General features: G+C 40.3%; 1 protein-coding gene across 1 annotated transcript in view; it reads left to right on the top strand.

Annotated features, from left to right (window-relative positions):
• The window catches only part of MSRB2 (methionine sulfoxide reductase B2), a 74,645-nt gene extending 59,761 nt beyond the window's left edge, over nt 1–14,884 (top strand). Inside the window, exons 6-7 of the transcript XR_013172806.1 lie at nt 7,618–8,780; nt 9,012–14,884. The gene's annotated coding sequence lies outside the window, so the exon portion shown is untranslated. The remainder of the gene's footprint in view (nt 1–7,617; nt 8,781–9,011) is intronic.
• The last annotated feature ends 4,901 nt before the right edge of the window (nt 14,885–19,785 follow it).

Raw genomic sequence — 19,785 nt, 5'->3', positions numbered from 1 at the left:
GCCTTGATTTAGACATTCTCCCTGCCTTGAAACAAAGAGCAAATAAATTCCCATTATTTAACTGAAAAAAAAAAAAAGAATTCAATTTCCTTAGTTTATATATGTGCAACTCATACCATGTACCTCATGCCCTGCCCTTTGCCCCTATGACCTCCCACGTACATGCCATGCCTCCATGCAATTGTGCACCCATGTCCCACCCCCACCTTCATCCCCTGCATCCAAGGCACCTGTGCTGTGTCCCATGCCCTGGCCCTACCACATGCCCCCATGTCCCACTCCCTTTGCCCTGTGCACCCAAGGCCCCATGCCCCACCACCCACTGAGCCCCCCTGCCCAACACACACAAAAGAAGACCAGCAGACCTGGCTGGAATTTCACTGGGTTCGCATCAGGCTTACCTGGCTGCCATAGTTTGGCAGAAGCAAGCCTGAGGGTTAAGAAGAGGCCCAAGAGTACCGTATGCTGGGAAGAAATGGAAAGTATAGCCTGGAAAACTGCCTATCTATTTAGCTTCAAACAGATCCTCAGGTAGAGTTGGATCCCCGGCATGAGATCTTGGCCTTGCTTTAGTGGGGAATTACTGACAAACAAAGTGCAAAAGGAGACTGTTAGCTCAAACCCAAGCAAATACAAAACCTAGACCACAAAGGGAAATCAACTTTCAAAATATCCCTATCTAGGGCAGTGCACTGGTGACTCAGTGGCACAATTCTTGCCTGCTGTGCTGGAGATCCAGGTTCGCTTCCTGGAGCCTGCCCATGCCAAAAAAAAAAAAAAAAAAAGATGAAAATACCCTTATTGAGATAATCAAATACCTTGAAGCCAACAGAAAATCATAAAACATATGAAGAATCAGGCAGATATGGTCCAGAGAAATGACCAAATTAAAACACCAGAGGAGACACAGACTTTGAAACAACTAATAAAAAATGTTCAGACAACTCTAATAGATAAATTCAGTGGATTGGCTAATGACATAAAGGATATGAAGAAGACATAAAAGAGCATAAAAAATTGAAAGAATAAATAGAAAAATAACAGATATCACAGACATGAAAGATACTGTAGGCCAAATTAAAAATATACTAGAGAAACATAACAGCAGATTTGAAGAGGTTGAAGAAAGAATAAGCAAACTAGAGAGTAGGACAATTGGATTCAAATGCACAAAAGAACAAATGGCAAAAAACATGGAAAAGTTTGAATTCGATCTCAAGGAAATGATGCACAATCTGAATTGCAGATATATAAGAATCGTTGGTGTCCCAGAAGGAGAAGAGCAAAGGGCTAGGAAGAATAGTTGAGGAGATAATGGGGGGGGGGGGGTAAACTTCCCAACCCTAACAAAAGACACATGTGCAAATCAAAGAAGCCCAACGAACCCCAAAAAAGGAGAAATCCAAATAGGCCTCCTCCAAGACACATACTAGTTAATCCACCAAATATTGAAGAGAAGCAGAAAGTCCTGAGAGCAGCAAGAGAAAAGCCACTAACCACATACAAGGAAAACCACATAAGACTGGGTTCCGACTACTCAACAGGCACCATGGAGGTCAGAAGGCAGTGGTATGAAATATTTAAAATCCTGAAAAAGAAAGCATTCCAGCCAAGAATTCTGTATCCAATCAAGCTGTTCTTTAGAAGTGAGGGAGAGATTAAAATTTTCACAGGCAGACAAAGGCTGAGAAAATTTGTCAATAAGAGACTGGCCTGGCCCTATAAGAAATACTAAAGGGAATTTGGTCAGCTGAAAAAAAAGAGATAGGAGATTGAGGTCTGGAGAAGGGAACAGAATTAAAGAGTATCAGTAAGGGTAACTTAAAGAATAAAAAGAGAATCAGGAAAAAGAATGTATAGATCTGACAAATAAAAACCAAAGAATAAGATGGTAGATTCAATAATGGCTTTACAGTAATAACTTTGAACATTAAAGGACTAAGCCACCCATTAGAAGATACAGAATAGCAGAATGGATCAAGAAATATGATTCACCTATATACTGCTTATAAGAGACTCATCTTAGGTCCAAGGATGCAAATTGATTGAAAGTGAAAGGATGGAAAAAGATGTTCCGTGGAAGCTATAACCAAAAGAAAGCAGGAGTGGCTATACTAATATCAGACAAAATAGACTTTAAATGTAAAGACACCATAAGAGACAAAGAAGGTGACTACATATTAATAAAAGGGATAATTCATCAAGAAGAAATAACAATCATAAATGTTTATGCTCCCAATCAAGGAGCTCCAAAGTATATGAAGCAAACTTTGTCATAACTGAAGGAAGCAATAGAGGTTTCAACAATAATAGTGAAAGATTTCAATACATCTCTCTCTGCTATAGATACAACAATCAGACAGAGGATCAACAAGGAAATAAAGAACTTAATTTGATAAATGAATTAGACCTAACAGACATCTGTAGATCATTACACCAGGATATACATTCTTCTCTAGTTCTCATAGAATGTTCTCCGGGATAGAGTATATGCTGTGACACAAAACAGGTCCTTATAAATTTAATAAAAGTGAAATTGTTTAAAGCACTTTCTCTGATCACAATGGAATGAAGCTGGAAATTAATAATCACCAAAGAACCAGAATTTTCAAAAACATATGGAGATTAAATAACACACTCATAAATGATCAGTGGGTCAAAGAAGAAATTGCTAAAGCAATGGGTAAATATCTGGAGACAAATGAAAATGAGAATGGAGCATGTTAGAACTTATGGGATATGGCAAAGGCAGTGCTGAGAAGGAAATTTATTACCCTAAATGCCTATATTAAAAAAAGAAGAACGAGCAAAAATCGAGGACTTAACTGCTCACCTGGAGAAATTAGAGAAAGAACAGCAAACTAACCCCAAAGCAAATAAAAAAAGAGAAATAAGAAAGATTAAAGCAGAAATAAATGAGCTGGAGAACAACAACAAAAAAGAATCAATGAAACCAAAAGTTGATAAGTTGGTTCTTTGAGGAAATCAATAAAATCAATGGACCTCTAGCTTGGCTGACAAAGAAAAAAAGAGACAGGATATAAATAAGCAAAATCGGAATGAGAGAGGGGTTGTTACCATGGATCCTGAAGAAATTTTACAAACCATAAGACAATACTATGAACAACCACACACCAATAAACTAGACAATTTAAATGAAATGGACGAATTTTGGGGACAAATGAACAATCTGAACTGACTCAAAAAGAAATAGATCTCAACAAACCAATCACAAGTAGAGATTCAATCAGTCATCAAAATTTCTCCTACAAAGAAATCCCAGGGCAAGATGGTTTTACAGGGGAATTTTATCAAACGTTCCAAAAAGAACTAATACCTATATTGCTTAAACTCTTCCAAAAACCAAATAAGGAAAAGGAACACTACCTAATTTAGTTTATGAAACTAACATCACTTGAATACCAAAATTGTATAAAGATACTACAAGAAAGGAGAAATCTAGTGCAATCTCCGTAATGAACATAGATGCAAATATTCTTAACAAAATACTAGCAAATCAAATCCAATGACACATTAAAGAATTATACATCATGATTAAGTGGGGTTTATACCAGGATTGCAAGGAAGGTTCAACACAAGAAAATCAAGCAATGCGATACAGTATAATAATGAATTGAAAGGGAAAAATCGCATGTTCCTCTCAATTGTTTCTGAAAAAGCATTTGACAAAATTCAGCATCCTTTTCTGATAAAAACATTTCAAAAGGTAGTAATTAAAGGAAATGTTCGCAATATGATAACGGGCATATATGAAAAACCTATAGCCAGCATCATACTGGGGAGAGACTGAAAGCCTTCCCCTTAAGATTGGGAACTAGATGCCCCTGTCACCACTATTATGCAACATGCTAGAAGTCCTAACTGGAGCAATCACATGGGGAAAAGATATAAAAGGCACCCAAATTAGACAGGAAGAAGTGATACTTTCATTGTTTGCAGATGGCATGATACTATACTTGGAAAATCCTGAGAACTCTTCAACAAAGCTACTTGAGCTAATAAATTCAACAAAGTGGTGGGTTCCAAGATTAATGTGCAAAACTCAGTCATGTTTCTATACACAAGCAATGGCCTGAGGAGAAAATTTACAAAAACATTCCTTTCAAAATAGCAACTAAAAGAATCAAGTATCTGGGAATAAATTTAACCAGGGAAGTAAAGGACTTGTGCACAGAAGACTACAAAACATTGGCAAAAGAAATCAAAGAAGATTTAAATAGGTGGAAAGACATTGCGTGCTCATGGGTAGAAAGGTCAAATGTAGTTAAGATGTCAGTTCTACCCAAATTGATCTACAGACTCAATGCAATATTGATAAAAATTTCAAAACCTACTTTGAAGACTTGGAAAAGCTTCGAATTTATTTGGAGGGGAAAGAGACCTTGACTAGTTAAAAATATCCTTTAAAAAAGAGCGAAGTGGGAGGACTAACACCTCTTGACTTTAAAGCTTATTATAAAGCTACAGTAATTGAAACAGCATGGTAATGGCACAAAATGGAATCAAATTGAGAGTGCAGGGATAGATCACCAAATCTATGGTCAATTGATCTTTGACAAGGCTTCCAAATCCACTGAACTGGAACAGACTAGTCTTTTTAACAATGGGAGAATTGGGTATCCATAGCCAAAAGAGTGAAAAAGGACTACTACTTATACCCTATACAAAAATTAGCTCACAGTGGATCAAAGACCTAAATATAAGAGCCAATACCATAAAAACTCCTAGAAGAAAATATAGTGAAACATCTTCAAGACCTAGTAATAGGAAATAGCTTTCTAAATTTTACCCCAAAAGCACAAGAGATGAAAGAAAAAATATGGAAACTCCTCAAAATCAAAAAGTTCTGTGCCTCAAAGGACTTTCTCAAAAAGGTGAAGAAGCAGCCAATTCAAAAGGAGAAAATATTTGGAAATTACATACCAGATAAAGGTTTGATATCCTGTTTACATAAAGAAACCCAGGGGTGAAAGTCTACCTGGCAACCTGGGACAGGACTCCCAGGGACAAGCCTGGTGCCGTGGGATCGAAACACCTTCCTGACCAAAAGGGGGAAAATAAATGTAATAAAACAAGGCATCCATGGCTGTAAGAAAGTTCACATAGAGCCAGGAGGCTATTTTGGAGGCTGTTCCTCACAAACTTTAGCTTGATATTACTAATTACCAATATCAAGTATTGGTAATTTTGGCTTTGCCAAACCCCAACCAAAATCCTTCTTGTTAACCCTAAAAAACACCTAGGGTTCTATCTGAGATTCTACAAAAGTTTTATACACATGATCACTTTCCAGAAACCTGTAACCTCCAGATGGTTCCTAGGCCAGATAAGTCCTGAAACCCAGAGGGACAAGAACATCATCTAGTTCCCTCCCCCATCCCATATTATCAGCAGCCCTTTCCAACATGAAAAAGTTAGGTGGGCATAACCCAAATACCCGTAAAGATTGGGAGAAGGATCAAAGGAGAAGGAGGAGGTATAAATACAGAAAATACAGAATTTAATAAAAGAGTATGACTGCTGAATCTTTATATTGATATTTCTATTAGTCTCCTGTGTCTTGGACCAGCTAAAAGGAAAAACCTAAAATTGTGGAATAGTAACCCAGACCAAACTCTGAAATCTGTTCTATAAGTACTTGTCATAATGTACTTGGAAATTTATGGCTTTTTTGTGTATACATTGTATTTCATAATAAAGACTGCTTAAAAAGTTCTCATCTGTTTGTTCCATCACCAAGTACATCTTGGGGTTGGACTTTCTTTTCTTTTCTTTTGACAGTGTTTTCCATTTTTTGTTCTTTGCAGGTCATATCATTTTGGATTGTATGCTAGACATTATGAATGTTATGTTGTGTATATTCTGTTTTTTTATTTTCTCCAAATATGTTTCCTTTGCTTTGGCAGGTAATTTTCTTTACTGGACTGGAACTGCAGACTTTTTCTTTATAGCGGCTTCTGTGTGAGTTCAGAATTGTTGTTGCTGCTGCCGTCTTTAGCTGAGCTGCTTTGAGTCTGTTCCATATATAAATAGTTCCCGTTGAGTAACAGATGTGGGTAGAAAAACTAGGAGATTACTTCCTCTGTTTTTTCCCCTTCTGAGTTTCCCACAGTCTTTTCAGTGTTCTCATTGCTTCACTTTCCTGGCTCCCCAGACCAAAAGGACTGCAGGCTTTTCATGCTTCTCCACTGCCACTCCTCACCCCCCCTCCTACGCCCCCCAATTGGCCCCCATTGCCCCCCAGGCATCCCCAAACTCCACGTGTGCCTGGCAGACTTCACTTCACCTCCAGCTAACAGCCAGGCAGGTAGAACTTCTCGTGTAACTTCATGCAAGCTTGCACAGCTTGGAGTCTCTCTAGTGAGAGACTGTTGGCTTCGGTTCAATCTCTAGCAACTTCAGGTAGTTGATTTTGTGTTATGTCCAGGTTTTATAGCTTATAAGCTATAAAGTTTATAAGTTTACAGTTTATGGTTGTTTTCTATATAAGCATAGTTGTCTGGAAGGCTCCTGGTCATTATTTCCAGATTTAGAAGCGTAGATTCCTGTTTTCCAGGACCTTTTTAAATGCTGTGTCTGCACTTTTAGCACAGTCTTCAGGATTTTAATTAGATTGTTATTCAATAATGTTAAACATTTTGCAACTCCTTTGTCCCATTGGGTTTACCAGAATGTTACAGATTAGAAATAAATGTTGCAGGGTTTCATCATTGAGAATTTTTTTCTGAAACCAAGACTATTGGCCAATCCATCCTTTAAATTTTTTCCAGGCTAAAGTTTTTATAGCTAGGCTATGTGGCTGCAGGTTTTAATGTGGGATGCTTTAATGGGCTTCGAGGGATTCTTGAACTCCTGAAGTTGAAAAGAAAATGTGATATGCATGTATTTTTCTGGAAAGAGGTTTTGCAGTTTTTAACATAGTTTCAAAGTAATCCTTTGCCTAAAAATGATCAAAAACCACAGTGCTTTACAATAGAATTGTGGGCTCTTGAGAATTGTCAACGAAGAGGTGAACAAGAATCTACTTTCAGCTCCTTAATTTATATAAAAGAATGTCAACCCTAAACGTTGCTTTTCCAGATACATAAATTAGGCTTAACATGGGACATAGAAAAATGCAGAGGCTCAGTCTTTAACAGATGAATTTATATTGCAGTTTCCTTGATGTCTTTTGACTGCTCCTGTGATATTTGACAAATCAAGATATTTTGTGCTATATATTCTGGCTCCCAAACTTTAGTGGGTTTTAAAATGTATTCATTATTCCATAACTAATAGAGATTATGTTACAAAAATATAAATTGCCATTAACAGCTTGCCATCATTATATTATAAAAAGCATAGGTTGTTATTACAAACCACCAATTCCATTTGCTGGACTTTCTGCTATCCATTAAAAAATATCTGGTGCCAATTTCAGTATGTCTGATAGATTCTAAAACTTTATTTTTAAGCTCTGTATCATAGTTTGGGGAAATGTGTTTAGTTTAGAAAAGGAGCGACTTCAGGAAGGATTGTTTTATTTTTCTGTGGTGTTCATTTTTCCTGGAAATTCAATGTTAATTCCCTTTTTTGTTTCTTTTTGTGTCTTTCCAGAGGGAAAATCTGCTTGTCTCTGATCCTTTCTTCTCTGCATGTCTCACAATTTAAAGCAATGGAAGTGACTCTAGTTGCTAGAGACCATAATTCAGACTACTGTGCCTCATAGCATCTCACATACAAACCCCGGGGGTAAGAGAGGAAAGGGTCCATTCCGAGAATCTGGCTAAAAAGAGGGGCACCTTGCCCGACTCAGAGCCCACCTCCAGCCCTTCTTCTGAAGGTGGTTTACCAGGAGAATCGCCACAATACCTGTCCAGGTTTCCCTCTGACCATATTTTTATTTACGAAGGAGCTTCCTGAAACCAGAGCCATTTACTGCTGCCTTGTCTGCCCAGCCCCCGGAGGCTTCTGCTGCTCAGTCCAGTCCCGCATGTGGGGGAAGGGCAGCTGTTATAGAGAACATTGTTTCCATCTACTCTGCAGCGAGGGGCTTCTTGGGTCACAGGAGAGAGCCTTGATCATTTCTGAGTGAATCAGCAACTTTATAGATTAGCCTTATGTCCAGGAACTTCACACCTACCCCTCACCATAAAATTAGCACACATACTTGCACTGTAAAAAAAAAAGTCAGAAAGCAGTTGAAATCAGTGAGTTGTTTCCATAACTGCAGAGAGTATGACAGATGAGATGGCCATTGGGTTATGTGTGGACGGGCTGGCCACCCTTCTGTTCCTCTTTCTTAACAACAACCACAGAATCCCACAGGCGACGGGTTTGGCTTATACTGTAATGTTTAAAAGGAATTTCAAATTACTAGAGCAACAAGATGGTTATATTCTTTGTGCCAAAAAAGAAAACAAAATGATATTATTTATAAAATAAAAACACTATAATATAAAATGTAGAGGGTATTGCTAATACTATATCCATACCTTAAATACTTTAATAATTTATAAAAAAAATAAATGAAGTAAAAGATTCATCTCAAGAAATTAGAAAAAATAGTAAAGTACTCTTAAGAAGAACAGGAATAAAGAAATAACTTGAAAGGAGAGATTAATGAATTAGGAAAGAGAAATATGGTAGAATAAAACATCAAAGAAAGGCCTGTCTGATAAACAACATAAAAAGTCAGACGTAATAGTTTTAATCAAGAAAAAAGAATACTCATCTGAACTAAAATTAGAAACAAAATATTACATATAAAAACCAGCAAGGTGGGCGGGCCGCGGTGGCTCAGCGGGCAAAGTGCTTGCCTGCTATGCCGGAGGACCTCGGTTCGATTCCCGGCCCCAGCCCATGTAACAAAAACGGAGAAACAAAATACAATAAAACAAGAAAATGTTTAAAAGATGTTTCCCTTTCTTCCTCCCTTCCTTCCTTCTCTCTGTCTTTCATCCTTCCTTCCTTCTCTCTGTCTTTAAAAAAAAAAAAAAAAAACCAGCAAGGGACAACTTTTAAATTGTCAGCACCTACCCTGCAGAGCTCAACTGAAAAATATGGATGAAATGGATGGTTTTTGCATAGAATATTAGTTTACCAATATTGCTCTAAGAAGATCTATAATGTCTGTCTGAACAGATCAATATTAATATATAAAGAGGAAGCTTTAGAAATTATTCATCATTGCCTTCCAGAAAATGCCTCTGGGCCTAGAGAGTTTTATGAGTGAATTCTTTCAAACTTCCAAACCTGTGATATATAAATTCCTGGAACGAAAGGGTGGGGGATTAGTTTTAATATTTGGAAAAATAGCATTAAAATGACATCAGATCATTCGAAGGCAGAAAGTAACACAAAAGAAAAGCATCCATAAACCAATTATGCCTAAGAAAACAGATACAAAAAACCATTAAGCAAATCATTATCAAAATGAACAGTGGAATATTAAAGGGACAATTCAGCTTCCTCTGGGATCAGTATGACTAGTTAGATTCTCTTAAGGGCCCTCCAGTTCAAAACAAAACAAAAGCAGAACCTGCATGGAACACTTTGTTTTTTAATTACCTTGTTGAGCTTATAGGAAACAAGAGAAGTCTTAAAGGGTGGGCAGGGGGATGCCTCTGGCCAGAACTGAGAGCACTAAGCATTCAAAAAAGCTAGGTTGCCAGAGGGAGGGGCAGAGCCAACATCATTTATCCATTCAGTCATTGATTCAATAAATATTTATGGAGGACATGCTGTAGGCTAGGTTCTCTTCTAGGTACTAGAAATACAGCAGGGAAGAACGCAGACAAAATTCTTGCGCTCCTGCACTCATTTGGAGCTTACATTCTAGTGGGAGAGAAAGGCAGTAAAATAAAGAACAAATACAGTAAGATGTTAGATGGTGCTGAGCACCAGGAGGAAGGGGCTAGGACAGGTCAGGTGGGCTGTGGTTTTAGGTGGGGCAGTAAGGGCAAGCCCCATAGAGCAGGTACTGTGAAAAGACTGAGGTGCAGAAGACAGCCTCGCACACAGACCAGGGAGGGACAACCAGGCAGAGGGAGCTGCACGATTCCATGCAGGGAGGACATCTGTCATGTCTTAGGAACAGCAGGGGTGCAGTGTGGCTGGAGAGCATGAGTGAGGGGAGAAGAACATGAAGCCAGAACAAATGTATTCTATGGTCAAGATACATTGGGGACCTTCACCCCAATCCTTCCCCAAAGGGACCTGCAGCATTTATTGCAGTAACTGTATCCTGGGGAGAGGAGGAAACACTTACATCTGGGGTCAGGGCACATAGGAGGCTTCGTGGTCCCTCATCACAGTGGGGTAAACAAAGGCCTGGGGAGAAATGGCCCAAATTCATCTCATAGAGGTCCAGTGAGTGCACGGATCTGGCCTGTGGTCATTTTGCTGGTCCCTGAGGATGGAATCAGGATGGATTTACTTCTCAACTGGTAGAACCCTGATCAATTGTGACAAGAAGTTTCAGCTGGAAGCCCCTAAAACAGTGTGTCCCCGTTTGCTAAGCACATAAACTAGAAGCAGTATTACATCCCAGGTGGAGTGGCAGAGAAGAATTAAATTTGAAAAAAAAAGTAAATTGGAATAAAAGAAAAGTAGCAGTGATGGTGAGGACGCTGAGCTTCCTTTCACAGAGGGAGTTTATTCTTGCCTGGGTCTGATTTCCCTCTGGGTTTGTGGGTCTCCCACCAAACCCTGGCTTCCTCTGGGCTGATTTAAGTAATTTATGTCAATAGTTGTGTCAGCTATCACTGGATTTAGGTAAGAATGGAACAGAGACGTGACACGTGGCCATCAGAATACACATCTTGACCTGAATCACAAACTTAGGCATTGCTTACGTATTAGTCAGGATTCTCTAGGAAAACAGAACCAACAGGAGATGTCCATAAATATAAAATTCTATAAAAGTGTCTCAGGTACCTGTGGGGATGCACAAATCCAAATTCCATAGGGCAGGCCTCAAACTGTCAACTCCAATGAAGGTCTTTGATGACTTCCCCAGGAGAGGCTGGCTGGCTGGCCTAACTAGAGACCAAAGCTCACTCTTCTGACTGCTGAAGTTGTCACCTCTCCCTTAAAAACCTTCAACTAAACAGACTCTTCTGGGAAGATGGTGGTATAAGATAGACTGAGTTCACCCCTGTGCCATGGAACAATAAGAGAAGGGACAGAAAAATGACCGGAACTGCAGTTCTAGGATGTGAGAGACCACAGAAGTTCTTCAACGTTATATAGGGAGATTCTGGGGGGAAAAAAGTGGAGAAACTGAGACAAAGAGAGAAGGGTGAGTGAGCTCAGGCCTGTCCCAACTGGGGGCAAATGGCAGCACGTGGGAAGTGTGGGTCCAAAGGAGTGAACTGTCCCTCCACTCCAACCTACTCCCACAGCTCCACTGCCGGGAGCTCTTTGGGGAACCTGGACACGCACCCAGCCACTCGCCATAACCAGCCACCCCCTGGGTGCCATGAATGGCTGCTCCACCACGTGCCAGAACCAGCTGCCAGGCATTTCTGTGCTAGCTATGGGCAGTGGAAGCTTAAGTCCCCACATCCACATCCCAGGGTCATCCCAAATGGGGGCCTGGGGGCCATGAGAACCACCTGGCCCATAAGTGGAGTCTCTGCTGAGGTGCACACTGCTCACCCCCAACCCGGGGCTGGCAACCCTCAGCACGCACTGAGATCAGTGGTCATGGCCGGAATCACGTTGGGTCTTGTTGCTCAGCTGGCACAGCTGGGGAGAGGCAGGCCTAAGGGGAAGAGGTGGCTCAATAGTGCCATCTGTTGAGAAGCCTCAAGTAGAACTGCATCCACCCCATGAGATATGAAACTTGTTTTGGCAGAGGATTGCTGACAAATCAAGGGCAAAAAGCACCTTCAATGCAAATCTAAACACATACAAAACTTTAGGCAAGTGGAGGAAACCAACTTGGAAAACAACCTCATCAAGATAATCAAATGCCCTGAGTGCAACAGAAAATCACCAAGTGCATGAAGATTCAGGCAGATATGGGCCACCAAATGACCAAATTAAAACACCACTGGGGACCCAGAATTTGGAATAAGTAATCAAGATGTTCATAAGAGCATAAAGGCTATCAATAAGACACTGGAAGAGCATAAAGGATAATTTGAAAGAATAAATAGAAAAATAGAAGATCTCACAAAGATGAAAGATACTGTAGGCCAAATTAAAAATATATTAGAGACACACAACAGCATATTTGAAGAAGTGGAAGAAAGAAAAGCAAACTAGAGGATAAGACAATTGAATTCAAGTACACAAAAGAACAAATGGCAAAAATGATGGAAAAATTTGAACTGGATCTCAGGGAAATGTTACAGAAATATAAGAATAATCAATGTCCCAAAAGGAAAAGAATAAAGGGTTAAGAAGAATACCTAAGGAGATAATGGGGGGAAAATATCCTGACCCTTACAAAGACATATATGCAAATCAATGAACCCCAAATAGAATACATCTGAATAGGCCTACTCCAAGGCACATACTAATTAGTCTGTCAAAAATTGAAGAGAAGCAGAAAGTCCTGAGAGCAGCAAAAGAAAAGCAACTCACAATATACAAGGGAACTCACATAAGACTGAAATTTGGACTGCTCAATAGGCACCATGGAAGTGAGAAGACAGTGGTATGATATATTTAAGATAGTGCAAAGGAGGGGTGATAAGTAACACTGCCATATGGAAGGTGAATAGGATTGAAAGGGGTTGTATAGTCATATATCACACTGATAAACTCTACAAATATCAATAAATTCTTGCACTTACTACTTCAAAGTTTGATCTTGTACAGAGTCAACAATAGAAGGATACAAGGGTAAAACTAGTTTTGCATTCTATCGTGTATAGTTAACAGGAAAACATCAACAGTACCACAGCAATACCAGGGGTAAATAATTGGTGGGAGAAGGATAAGAGGAGGTTTAGATTTGACATTTGTTGAGGCTGGGTTTATCAGTTCTTTTTCTCTTTGGACCAATGAAATTGTCTAAAATTGAGATTGCTATTGACTGTACAACTAAGTGAGGACACTGTAAGACATGGATTGTTTATTTTGGGCATTATCCATGATGATCAACAGATGGAGGGGGTTAAAGGGTACAATGATGGAGAGGCAGAATGGCGAACTGTGATGAATATATATGAAGGAATATTGTGCAGCTACAAATAGGAACAAAGTCATGAGGCACACAACGAAGTGAATGAACCTTGGGGACATTGTGTTGTGCAGAATAAGCCAGGCACAAAAGAACAAATTTGGTATGGTCTGTTTTAGTACTTATAAGAAAACTGGAGCTTTGATTGTAAGCTTTTATATCAGTTATATTTAGTCTGGATTTGTAAGTGTATTTCTAGTTTCTGATATGCTGTGCTATATGTATATAAGTTGGTATTTCCCTGGAACTTTGGGTACCTGTGACACCTAAGACTCAGAGGTGGAGCTCTGCAGCCCTGAAAGTCAGCATTTCTATATAAACAGCTGTTAAAGTAACTGAAAAAAAGATCAGACTTAAATTAGAGATAAAAATGAAGCCGATTAGATTGGAACTAAGGTAAATCAGAATACAGGGCAAAGAACAATAGTGTATGTATTCTAGACCTTCATCTACTGTTTTTTTGTGTGTCTAGAACCTACATCTTCCATAACAATGTAAAGCAACTTGTCTGGATAGTTTTAAACAATGCAAACACATGAAGCCTAGAACAGGAATGAGGCCTGGTAATTCTGAATAGCTTAATACCTGGATACATCCCAGACTATGGTGGACTGATAATTAAAAAGTATTGATGGAGTCCCTTGAGGAATTGGAGAAAAAATATGGAAATACTAAACTTTCCCACCTGGGAAACTGCTGGTACTCTCTCAAACATTAGGGACTCCCGAGAAAACAGGCCAAACCCTTGATTTTGGATCTTGCCCTTATGACACTTACTTTTGTAGTGGAAAGCTAAGATTACCTATAATTATACCTATAACTTGTTCCCAGGAAACCTCTCTCATTGCTCAAATGTGACCTCTCTCTCTAAGCTCAACTTTGCAAGTAAAACCATTAGTCTCCCCACTACATGGGGCATGACATTCAGGAGTGAAAGTCTCCTGACTACGTGACTCCCAGGGATGAGCCTGGCCCTGGCACCTTGGGTTTGACAATGCCTTCTGGACCAAAAGGGGGAAAAGAAATTTAACAAAATAAGGCATAAGTGGCTAAGAGAGTTCAAATGGAGTTGAGAGGCTCTTCTGGGGGCAACTCTTATGCAAACTTTAGCTAGATACTGCTAATTGCCACAGTTTACCAAACCCCAATGAACATCATTCCTGTTAACCTTTAAAAACACCCAGGGCTCTATTTGAGATTTAACAGAAGTTTCATGCACTAAGTTTACTTTTCAGGAACCTAAAACTCTCAGATGGTTCCTAGGCCAAGTAAGTCCTGAAACCCAGAGGTGCCAATCTCTCTAAGAATATCAGCCAGTTCCATCCCTCATCCCATACTGTCGAACTTCTTTTCAGCATGAAAAGTTGAGATAAGCATAGCCCAAACATCCCTAAAGACTGGGAGAATGAGGAGTTATAACAAAGAAGTTAGGATTTAACGAATGAATATTACTACTGAATCTGTATATTGGTATTTCTTTTTAGTCTCCAGTGTCTTGGAACAGGTAGAAGGAAAAACCTGAAATTGTGGGACTATAACCCATTCCAAATTTCAAAATCTGTTCTATAACTACTTGTTAAAATATATTTTAAAAATATATTGCTTTTTGTACATGTGTTGTATCTCACAATGAAAAAAATGTTTTTTAAAAAGGCCTTCAACTAATTGGGTTAAATGTCTCTCATTGTGGAAGACACTCTCCTTAGCTGATCATTGATGCAATCAGCCATGGGTGAACTCAGCTGACTGATTTATTTTAAGTCCATGAAATGTTACGTGCGGTAACAGTGAAGCCAGTGTTTGCTTGACCAGACAATTGGGAACCATCACCTGCCCAAGATGACACCTGAACCTAACCATCACAGTCCACCCCTTGTCAACTTGGCAGCTATACACATCTCCTTAAACCATACTTAATCTCTAAATAAAAACAATAAACAGTCATATTTTGACTAACAATACTAAACTGTCCTGCATACAACTGGAAACCCACTAAATGTCACAGAATAGGGTGTAAGTACTTGGGAAATATTCACTCTTAAATTTGATATCCCATAACATAAATACTATGACATGAGCAATACAACTTATGCCATATGATAAGGTGATAAGATAGAGAAAAAAACAAAGATGTTTGCTTTATGTACAAATAGAAACATACTCATAACAAAGAAAGGATGAAATATTCATACCATCACAATCCTCATTTCTGTCACTGGTCACGTGGTCATAGTTCATATTTATCACACCTTCTTTCACTGCCCATTCCATGTTCCCTTTACCCTCAGCAAGCAGCTCACCTGGCCATGGCTTTTTGCCAAGTGAGGTGACCTAAACCTTCATTCCTGAAGTTTCTGGGCCATTGGTAGTCCTACCTGGATTGGGTTGTTAGTTTTCTATTGACTTGACTCACAGGAGTACTAAATAGTACTAAGAATTGCCCTCGGGAATGCCTTGTATTCCAGTAAAACTCTACTTTACCTCCATTGTATAGTAGCAGTCTTATTTCCCCTTGATAGTCAGGATCAATTGCACCAGCCAGTACAGTAATCCCCTTCCTTACCTGCTGATTCAGAGGCATAAGAAACCCAAAGTGGCCAGATGGCAGTCTTAACTTCCAGTTCAACAGAATCATTGTTGTGTCTCCTGGTGGAAGCACTCATCCTTCTGGAGCTATGACCTGTAGACCAGCAGATCTTAAGGCTGCAGAGACTGGAAGCAAATTTTTTTTCTAGTGGATCACTAGGGGTGATAGAGAGTGGTGCAACTCCTATTTCCACCCCTTTATTCCTGGACCAGTGAATCTTGACTATGGGAGAAATAGCACCATAGAGTGGATGCTAATTCAGAGCATATACAGCCTCCTGGAGAACACTGCCCCAGTCCTGCAAGGTATTGCCATCTAGTTGGCACTGTAATTTAGTCTTCAAAGGGCCATTCCACTGTTCTCTCAATCCAGCTGCTTCAGGATGGAATATGGTAAGACAAAGAATTCCATGAGCATGTGCCCATTCCTGCACTTCATTTGCTGTGAAGTGGATTCCTTAATCAGAAGCAATGCTGTGTGGAATACTATGTTGGTAGATAAGGCATTCCATAAGTCCCTGGATGGTAGTTTTTGTGGAAGCATTGCATACAGGGAAGGAAAACCCATATCTGGAGTTTGTGTCTATTCCAGTTAGAACAAATCACTGCCCCTTCCATGTAGCTGGCTGATCACTTCGGGGAATGGAGCCAGAGCAGAGTGTGAGTCTCGGCTGCTGGCAGTGGTTGTAGCCAGGCTGGCCTTGGTCTGTGGTACTTATGATGCTGAATCCATGCATAATCTCTCTCCTTACTGCCATGCCCACTTTGTTCATGAGCCCATTGAGCAATGACTGGAGTGGCTGGGGAAACAGGCTGAACTGGTATCCACAGAATGGGTCATCTTATCCACTTGATTATTAAAGCCTTCCTCTGCTGAAATTACCCTCTGGTGAGCATTCACATGGGACACAAATACTTTCATGTTTTTTGAACACCCGGAAAGATCTATCCATATAGACTTCTTCATCACCAATTTTCCAGTCATGCTTCTTCCAAGTCCCTGGCCATCCAACTCAACCATTAGCAACATCCATGAGTCAATATACAAACGCACCTCTGGCCAGTTCTCCTTCCAAGTAAAATGAGCAACCCTGTGCTCTGCTCTAAGTTCTGCCCACTGGGAGGATTTTCCCCACCACTGTCCTTCAGAAGCATACCAGAAAGGGGCTGCAGTGCTACACCTCTCCACTTTGGGGTGGTACCTGCATATTGTGCAGAACCATTTATAAACCAGGCCAGAGTTTTCTCTTCCTCAGTCAACTGATTGTAAGGAACTCCCCTCTATTTTTGTTGGATTTATCTACCATTCTCTGACATGCAAATATCATACCAGTAAGTCTAGAGTACCTGCTACTTTGGCTTACTGAGTCCACTCAACATGATACCATCAATATAATGGACCAGTGTGATGTTTTGTGGGAGGGAGGAACTATCAAGGCCCTTGTGGACAAGATTATGACATAGGGCTTGAGAGTTGATTTGGCCCTGAGGTAGGACAGTGAAGGTATACTGCTGGTCTTTCCAGCTGAAAGAAAACTGCTTCTGGTGGTCTTTACTAACAACTGAGGAAAAAAGTGTTTACCAGGATAATAACTGCATGCCAAATACCAGGGGATGTGTTGATTTGCTCAAGCAATGACACCATATCTGGAATAGCAGTTGCAGTTGGAGTCACCACCTGGTTAAGCTTTTGATAATCTGGAGTTATCCTCCAAGACCCACCTGTTTTCTGCACAGACTAAATAAAATAGGAGAGTTGAATGAAAATGTGGTAGGAATCACCACCCCTGCATCCTTCAAGTTCTTAACAGTGGTTCTAATCTTAGCAATCCCTACAGGTATCCGGTATTTCTTTGATTTACTATTTGCTAGGTAGGGGCAATTCTAGGGGCTCCCACTTGGCCTTTCCTACCATAATAGTCCTCACTCCACAAGTCAGAGAACTAATGTGGGATGCTGCCAGTTGCTGAGTATGTCGATTCCAATTATGCATTCTGGAACTGGGAAAATGACCACAGAATGGGCCTGGGGACCCACTGGTCCCACTGTGATGGACCCAAGTTAAAACTCCATCAATCACCTGACCTCCACAAGCCCGTACTCTGACTGGTGGGCAAGTCTCCTGGTATTAGTGTCACTTCTGAGCAAGTGTTTAATGATTGCCAAAATATCTGATCATTTCCTTTTTTCCAGTGCATCATTACCCTGGTAAAAGACTGTAGGTCTCCTTGGGAAGGCTGGGAGGAAGATTAATAGTGCAAACGGTGGGCAGTGTAACAGGGTCCTTCCTCAAAGAGATATGGCCTTCTCATTCAAGAGCTTCTCAGTCTGTAAACTGTCCCAAGTCTGGGAATTGATTAAAGGGCCATGACTGTTTTTGTAATTCAGTTTAGACTTTTGTTCACTTGACCTAGAACTTTTCTTATGCAGCTTAAACAAGAATTTAGTAGACTGCCCACCTATTTTACTCCATGATCTACTAGCCAACACCACAAGTCTCTGCAAGTCAGATTATTTTGACTGCTGCTTTGAGTCTGCTGTCCATTATGGTAGCCACACCCACCTCATCTTTGGCAATTAACTATTGCCATATGGCTTTTGCTAACTTGGGATCCCATCATCCCCTTTGTGTTAAAGGATTCCAGTTCAGTGACAGCAGTTCCCACAGTAATATCTGACCTACAGAGAAGGGCAACCATAGAGCTCTTCAGGGTTGATGGAGCTAGTCTCAAAAATTTATTCCTCACAGTCCTGGTAAAAGTTGCATCCTCTGGACATTCCTAGGCTGTGTGAGCAGGTCTTCCATGATAAATCCACTCTAACATTCCAAACTCTCTAAGCCTCTGGATCCCCTCATCTGCTTTATACCAGGGCAGTTCTGGCATTTTGGCCTCAGGTAATGTCAGCCCCTTTTTGATCCATGTTTCAGCCAACCATCCAAACAAACTGTTAATGCCCTTTCTAACCCCTCGAGCTATAATACTGAATGCAGAGTCTCTGCTTAGTGGGCCCATATCAATAAATTCAGTCTGATTCAGCTTGATATTCCTTCTACCATTATCCCATCTCTTGATATCCATTCCTACACATATTCCCCTGATTTATGTCTATGTAAATTAGAAGACTCATGCAGTTCTTCTGGAATATAACATACCTCCTCATGGATCACACTTTGTACCTCACCTTTTGGGGCCTGTTGGGACATTAGTCTAGTTACAGGCCTGAAGGAAAATAGGGGTAGTGGGGGAGGGTCATGAAAAGAATTAGAAGTGTCTTTCAAGCAAATTATCTCAAGGCATTCCATCACAATTTCATCTGGTGAAACAGGAAATGGGATTAATCCCTGCAGACAGAGGAGTGAAGGCTGTTTCCTTAAGGGGGGTGGCTATAGGGTTAGCAGGCACTGAAGGGTTAATCTCTTCAGGTGAGGTTGGATGCCAGACTCCTTTGGGGGGACTGGAAGCCTGGAAGCTCTTTTCTCAAGGCAGGCTGGAGGCTGGTAGCTCTTTCCTCAAGGCAGGCTGGAGGTGGGGCTGGGGGTGTTTCCTCAGGAAAGAACACTATAGGTCTATCTAGCAAAGGCTCAGCAGGTTCCAGGGGTCCAATGAACCCATTGCCATCATGATCAACCCATATGTCCCATCCCAATTTTCAGGGACCCATTCCTTTCCAATCAATACCCTTACTTTAATAGCAGACACCTGCAAGGTTGAGATTTTAGTTTATGTTGTAAGTCTGCTGCTTGTACAATAAGATTCTGCATCTGGTTTTCAGAGATCTCAAGTCTGTGACCACAGGAAATAAGATTTTTCTTCAGGGCACAAGTAGAAACTTTTACATCTTTCATATGTTGCTTAAGTTGCAAATTTCAAGCCTTCGGCTCATCTCTTTCTTTTATAACTGTATCCAGCATATCTAGGAACAACCAGTTGACTTCATTTTACCTTTTAACTCCATAAAACTGTGTTAAGGTGCCAAAAACACTCTCACCCAGAGCCTTGCCT

This window comes from Tamandua tetradactyla, chromosome 1 (genome assembly GCF_023851605.1).
Source record: "Tamandua tetradactyla isolate mTamTet1 chromosome 1, mTamTet1.pri, whole genome shotgun sequence".
NCBI lineage: Eukaryota > Metazoa > Chordata > Mammalia > Pilosa > Myrmecophagidae > Tamandua > Tamandua tetradactyla.
This window is presented reverse-complemented; position numbering and strand designations above follow the sequence as displayed.